The sequence below is a fragment of the Mustela nigripes genome, chromosome 14, assembly GCF_022355385.1.
Source record: "Mustela nigripes isolate SB6536 chromosome 14, MUSNIG.SB6536, whole genome shotgun sequence".
NCBI lineage: Eukaryota > Metazoa > Chordata > Mammalia > Carnivora > Mustelidae > Mustela > Mustela nigripes.
The window spans coordinates 95,023,422-95,030,604 of record NC_081570.1 but is presented as its reverse complement, the minus strand read 5'-3'; positions in this window follow the sequence as shown (position 1 = coordinate 95,030,604).

Here is a 7,183-nt window from a genome sequence, read left to right as displayed (position 1 = left end):
CAATCCGTGCCCTCTCTAATACGCACCACCTGGTACCCCAACCTCCCACCCCCCACCGCCACTTCGAACTCTTCAGATTGTTTTTCAGAATCCATAGTCTCTCATGGTTCACCTCCCCTTCCAATTTCCCCCAACTCCCTTCTCCTCTCTAACTCCCCATGTCCTCCATGCTATTTGTTATGCTCCACAAATAAGCGAAACCATATGACAATTGACTCTCTCTGCTTGACTTATTTCACTCAGCATAATCTCTTCCAGTCCTGTCCATGTTGCTACAAAAGTTGGGTATTCATCCTTTCTGATGGAGGCATAAGGAATGTCTCTTAAGCCTCTCGGCCTTCTCCCCACCCTCCCTCCAGCTGCCTTCCAGAAGATCTCTAGTTTCCTGTTGGATTGGGATGCTATTTTCAGACACCTGTGTCTCAGAAGCTGGACTTCCCTTGCATAAGGATATTGCCAAGGGTAAACCCCAAGGCACAATCCAAGGGACACTGGTAGAAATGATTTGGTTAGTAAAGGGAGACCCAGATTTAGAACCTAAACTTCTGAGTTTTGATCCCAGCTTTATGTCTGTTAGCTCTGCGGTCCTGAGCAAATCTCAGCCTTTCAGCTTCAGTTTATTAATGGCAACATCTAATAATAACCCCGCTAGATAGTTACCGTTATTTCCCCATTTATAGATGAGAAAACAGAGGCTCAAAGAAGTTATATATTTAGCACAAGATTATACAGCTAAGAAATAGACGTTGTGGGGTGGGGGGTGCCTGGGTGGCTAAGTGGGCTGTGTGAGCCACTCTTGATTTTGGCTCAGGTCATGATCTCAGAGTCATGGGATTGAGCCCCACATTGGGTTCCATGCTCAATGCAGAGTCTGCTTCTCCCTCTCCCTCTGCATCTGCCCCCTACCCTGGCTTGTGCGCTCCCCCCCCCGACTCTCTCTTTAAAAATAAATAAATAAAACATTTAAGAAAAAGTTATAACAGTTGGGACTCAAATTCATAGTCACAGAGAATGCTATTTTAAAAGCCCTATGACCAGTAGACTTTAAAAATCTTATTTCCAGTTTTCTCTCTGCTTTGTCTATGCAGATTTTCTTAGAACGAAACCGTTAAGGGCTAAGTGATAACCCCAACATATCCCGAGTCAGCAGTGAAATGCAGAACCTACCACTGAGCCACAGTTTCGTTTTTTTTTTTTTTTTAAATCTGATAAAGGAAGACATGGACATTCTCCCCAGTGATCGACTTAGAAACACGCGTCTGGGAAGGCAAGCTCTCTCTTGTTTTCCTTTACCCTGACACATCCAGATTCTGCAATCACTTCTGACCAGGGCTGGCTTGTGGAGAATGCTGAGTTCAAGGGGAAATGGATCCTGACTGCAGAACGTGTCAGTCCTTAATATTCTCTAAGTGCACAGATTCCTCCAACCTTATGAGATCATGGAACAGCAAGTGTGTGTGTGTGTGTGTGTGTATAGTTTTTCTCAGGGAACAGTTTTTCAGCATCACTGCTCTGTAGGAAATACTGTCGTCAATTCTCCTCTCTTCATCTGGTATCAGTCTGAGGAGTTGGTGCCCCTCCCTCAGGGCTGCTGTCACCATGACAGATCCCTGCAGTTGGGGGTCTAAGAAAAGATTTCTTGCCAGGCTCCCATTCTCTGTGGCTTCCATTACTATCTCTTTGTGCCCAAGAGTCACAGATCTACGTGTGTGATCCAAGTTCTCATTGAGCTCCACGTATGTGCTTGAAATCCCCTACACGACATTCAGCTTGGGAAGCCAGGCATTCTCCTGCTGAAACCTCCTCCTCTCCTGTATTCACCATCTCAGGAAAAGGCTCCACTCAGTGCCCTGTTGCCCAAGTCAGGCTTCCTCTTGGGCCTCTTTCCCACATCGTGGCATATGACCATCCACCAAGTCCTAGAAATTGTATCTTTCCCTCACTATTTCTCCAGTCAGGCAACTTCTGTCCAACTCCAGAGCCATACACTAATCCTTATCTCTCACCTGGTTCACTGCATCCCAGGCTCCTGCAAGATCAGCCTCGGTGCTTTCTCACTCAACCCTGACAAGGAAATCTTTCTAAAAATGATAATTATCAGTCATTCCCCAGCTTATAGCCGTTCCCCAGCTTACAGTCCCTCTCTGGTTTCCCCTTAGGTTTTTTATTTGGTTTTGTTTTTGTTAAGTAAGCTTTATACCCAGTGCCCAAGAAGTGTTCCCCTTGGGCCAAAAACTTGTGCTTTCCACATGGAAGTTATGACTGTCTTGTTAGAGCTCTATCTTCTTTGAACTCAAGTGGGGATGGATACATGAGAACCCACCGAGACCGTATGATACTGTAGCACAGATGAAATGAGCCCGAGCTCAGAGAGAGCAGAGTGACAGGTCTGTCTGCAAACACCGTTACTCTCTGTGTTGTCTGAAGTAGCTATGAATTCCCCTCCTGACCCCTCCATCCTGCCTTCCCTCCCATCCATCAGCAAAGGACTGCACTGCCCTAGGACAAGAATCAGGAACTCATAGCTCATTAAGTAGCATCCCCTTTGCTTCTCCTCAGAGTGACAAGAGGCTCCTTTTGCAGGCCAATTCACTACTAAGCCTCAAAGTACAAATATGTCCAAGTGTGGCCATGCTAACTTGGGGTATCCTGTGCCCCACAAGGACAGGTATCCTCAATAAGCCTGGGAATGTCACTGGCAAATGTTGCTTTGAGACCCGACTTACAGATGACAAGTCAGTTATAAAGATTTTGAGGCTTAAAAAAAAAAAATACAGTGCAGGTGGGGCGCCTGGGTGGCTCAGTCGGTTAACTATCTGCCTTCAGCTTGGGTCATGATCCTGGGGTCCTGAGATCGAGTCCTGCATCAGGCTCCCTGCTAAGCTGGGAGTTTGCTTCTACCTCTTCCTCTGCACCTCCTCTCTCTCATGTGCTCACTCTCTCTCTCTCACACATAAATGGATAAAATCTTAAAAAAAAAAATACTGTGCAGGTAACTGTGACACAAAATCATCTGTAGAAGCTGGTCAACCCAGAAGCTGTGGCTTTCTTTTTTTTTTTTTAAGATTTTATTTATTTATTTGAGAGACAGAGATCACAAGTAAGCAGAGAGGCAGGCAGAGAGAGAGGAGGAAGCAGACTCCCTGCTGAGCAGAGAGCCCGATGTGGGGCTCGATCCCAGGACGCTGGGATCATGACCCAAGCCGAAGACAGAGGCTCTAACCCACTGAGCCACCCAGGTGCCCCGAAGCTGGGGCTTTCTGTAAATACTCTCTCCTTATGCTCCTCTCCATCAGGGCATACCAAATGTCCTTGACCTTACAGGGCATAAACTAATTCAACTGTGAACTCCCTGATTTTGTGTATCTTTCCAGCAGGGAAAGTAAGGGAAGCTAAATTGAAAAGGTCTAGCTAAAAAAAAAAAAAAAAAAGTTGTGTGTGTGTAATGCATGTGTAAGTATACATATTTAGCAGCAAAACTCTCTTCATTCAAATAAAGCTTAAAATGGAACAGCCATAACTAAGATAGAAGAAAGCAGAACTGCTCAGAGAATGCAGGGGTGGGGCTCATCCTATCCCCTCTTTCGTGACTTCTTGGCTTCTTGGTCCAACTCTACGGATAGAAAAGCCCTGGTCCAGGGGACCAGGCTCCTGGTTCCCTTGCCAGTGTTGGGGTTTGTTTTTAGTTGTAGGCCCAGGGCTGTGGCCCCTCCAGTCCTTCAGGCCTCACTAGCTTGGAGAAAGTCTCATTATCATGGCTCAGTGGAAATAAGAAGCCAGTTCCACCCCACAGCTCCTCTTCCCTATTTGGGAGGCTGGGAGTTGTGGCTTCCTGCAGAACAGATAATGGGGAAATGTTTTTCTCAGCTGACAGAAATTGCACTGCCACAAATACCCTGAGGCTTTCTTACCAGATTGGAGGTTGTGAACTCGGAGTAGGTACCATGTGGGGCTTGGGGCGGGTGCAGGATGTTACCAGCTCTGTGCCCCATGATACACTACACTCTCTCCTAGCCAAGAATAGCAAAATGGGTTCCCCTTTCTGCACATCCAGAATGCAAGCTGGTGCAGCCACTTTAGAAAACAGTATGGAGATTCCTCAAAAAATTAAAAATAGAGTTACCCTATGACCCTGCAATCTCACTATTGGGGATTTACTCCAAAGATACAGAGGTAGTGAAAAGAAGGGCCATATGTACCCCAATGTTCATAGCAGCAATAGGCACAATTGCCAAACTGTGGAAAGAACCAAGATGCCCTTCAACACATGAATGGATAAAGAAGATATGGTCCATATATACAATGGAATATTATGCAGCCATCAGAAAGGATGATTACCCAACTTTTGTATCAACATGGACGGGACTGGAGGAGATCATGCTGAGTGAAATAAGTCAAGCAGAGAGAGTCAATTATCATATGGTTTCACTTACTTGTGGAACATAAGAAATAACATGGAGGACATTAGGAAAGGAAAGGAAAAGTGAATTGGGGGAAATCAGGGGGAGAGATGAAGCATGAGAGACTGTGGACTCCGAGAAACAAACTGAGGGTTTTAGAAGGAAGGGGGTGGGGGGATGGGTGAGCCTGGTGGTGGGTATTAAGGAGGGCATGTATTGCATGGAACACTGGGTGTGGTGCATAAACAATGAATCTTGGAACACTGCATCAAAAACTAATGATGTATTTTATGGTGACTAACTTAGCACAACTAAAATAAAAAAGAACAGCAAAATAGTAATCTTGCAGGCAATTCTGGCATACCCCGGGGGGAGCTCCTTCTCATCTCTGGGCAAGGAGAACAGCCAGAGATGACAGGTCGTGTGGTATAGGCGGGAGAGGCCTGGACACAGAAACAGAAGTGCTGGATTCTAGTCTTTATTCTATAATTACCCAGGGAAAGTCTGCTTAATCCTCTAAGGGCTCACTTCCCTGTCTGTGGGAGAAACTAGACCAGGCAATCCACACATTCTCTTTGGGTCTTAAGCATTCTGAAAATTTATTACTTTAGAATATCGAAAACAAATTCCTAAAATATAGTTATTTAGTTAGCATCTGGTGTGGAAGGTGGAGCCTTCTAATTCTTATCTAGCATTTGTGTTCTTATTTAGCAGCAGTATGAAAAAAGTACGGCATTTCTGCCCTTACTGGACAAAGGCTAGGATCAGTGAGTTCAGGTAATTTGCCCAAAGCACACTGCTAGAAAGTGGCAGAGCCCAAATGGAAAAACTTGCCCATGACACCAAAGCCTGCTCACCCATTTAGCTATCCAGCTTCCCCCAGAGGTAATCTGACATTCTAAAACTTGCTCCCCTTGGGGATAATTGAAAGCTCACGATGTTTACTTTCACCAGGAATATCGCAAGGTTCTCTCTCAATACTTTCCAGGTTTATAGAAAAGGAGCAAGAAGAGGACAATCCTCCATAAAGCAAAGCCTGAGAGTGTTTTCAGACACCCAGCACAGACTCCTGCGTGCTGTTTCCCTGACAGAGTTTGGAGTAAGCTCCATGAATGGTGCACATAATCTCTAAGTAAAACAAACAAACAAACAAAAAACCACAACAACCACCCAAAATGCTTCAAGAGAAAGGTTTAGACAAGACCTATTTGTATCCTCAGCATTGGGGAGCATAATCCGAGGAACCAGAGGCAGGCAGCATCTCAGTGTGTATTTCTGATGTTAGCTTTTCCACTCTGAAGTCAACTCAGCATTTTAGAGTTGCTTAGAGCAAAAAACAAACACATGCCCACTACACCCTATGTTCTAAGTACTAAGAGTGCTTGCCAGCGGGAAGGGGAATGAGTTTGGGCAAGAGCCTGGCAGAGGGCCTGGCAGAAGGAAGTGACCTTGGGAGACAAAGCCCCAGCTCCTGGCTGAGCCTGCCCCTAGGACAGCATGGGAGATGGATGGAGCCCTGCAGATATCGTTGTGGGTTGTGGGTCCTTTGCCTAGCTGCATCTTCCCAAAGCTTCACTTCCCACCGGGAAGCTCTAGAGTGCGAGGGCTTAGAAAATGCTCTGTCTACACAAACTCTACTTCAGAGAAGGAAACCAAAGCTCCAAAAGCTCCAAATTATTTTTTTTTTCCTCCAAATTCTTGATGGATAACTTATACCTTGTGACTAGAGCTATTATTATTTTTAAGTTTATTTTTGGAGTAGTTTAAGGTTCTTAACAAAATGGAGTGAAAAGTACAGAGAACTCATATATATCCCCTGGCTGCTGTGAAAATTAGAAGAAAACCTTGTTTAGAATGGAGTCAGGAGGCCAGCAGGGGGAGCTCTCACACCCTACCACTACTTGTCAATTGCGGCCCCAACAGGAAGAGTTGGCTACTTGGGCTTGGATATTTTTTTACTATACAGGCAGAAAAAAAAAAAAAAAAAATACAGATGTAGCGAAAAGAAGGGCCATCTGTACCCCGATGTTTATAGCAGCAATGGCCACGGTCGCCAAACTGTGGAAAGAACCAAGATGCCCTTCAACAGACGAATGGATAAGGAAGTTGTGGTCCATATACACTATGGAGTGTTATGCCTCCATCAGAAAGGATGAATACCCAACTTTTGTAGCAACATGGACAGGACTGGAAGAGATTATGCTGAGTGAAATAAGTCAAGCAGAGAGAGTCAATTATCATATGGTTTCACTTATTTGTGGAGCATAACAAATAGCATGGAGGACATGGGGAGTTAGGAGAAGGGAGTTGGGGGAAATTGGAAGGGGAGGTGAACCATGAGAGACTATGGACTCTGAAAAACAATCTGAGGGTTTTGAAGGGGTTGGGGTGGGAGGTCAGGGTACCAGGTGGTGGGTATTAGAGAGGGCATGGATTGCATGGAGCACTGGGTGTGGTGCAAAAATAATGAATACTGTTATGCTGAAAATAAAAAAGAAATTTAAAAAAATAAATAAAAAAGAAAAAAAAATAAAATAAATTAAGAGAAGTAAAAAAAAAAAAAAAAAAAAGGCTCTTCCCTTGCCTGGCACCAGCCCACCCAATGAGAAACTGCCACAACTCAGCCAATGAAAAGTCACTACACTTCTTTTTTTTTCTTTAATTAATTAATTTATTTTCAGCATAACAGTATTCATTGTTTTTGCACCAAACCCAGGGTTCCATGCAATACATGCCCTCTCTAATACCCACCACCTGGTTCCCCCAACCTCCCACCCCCCACT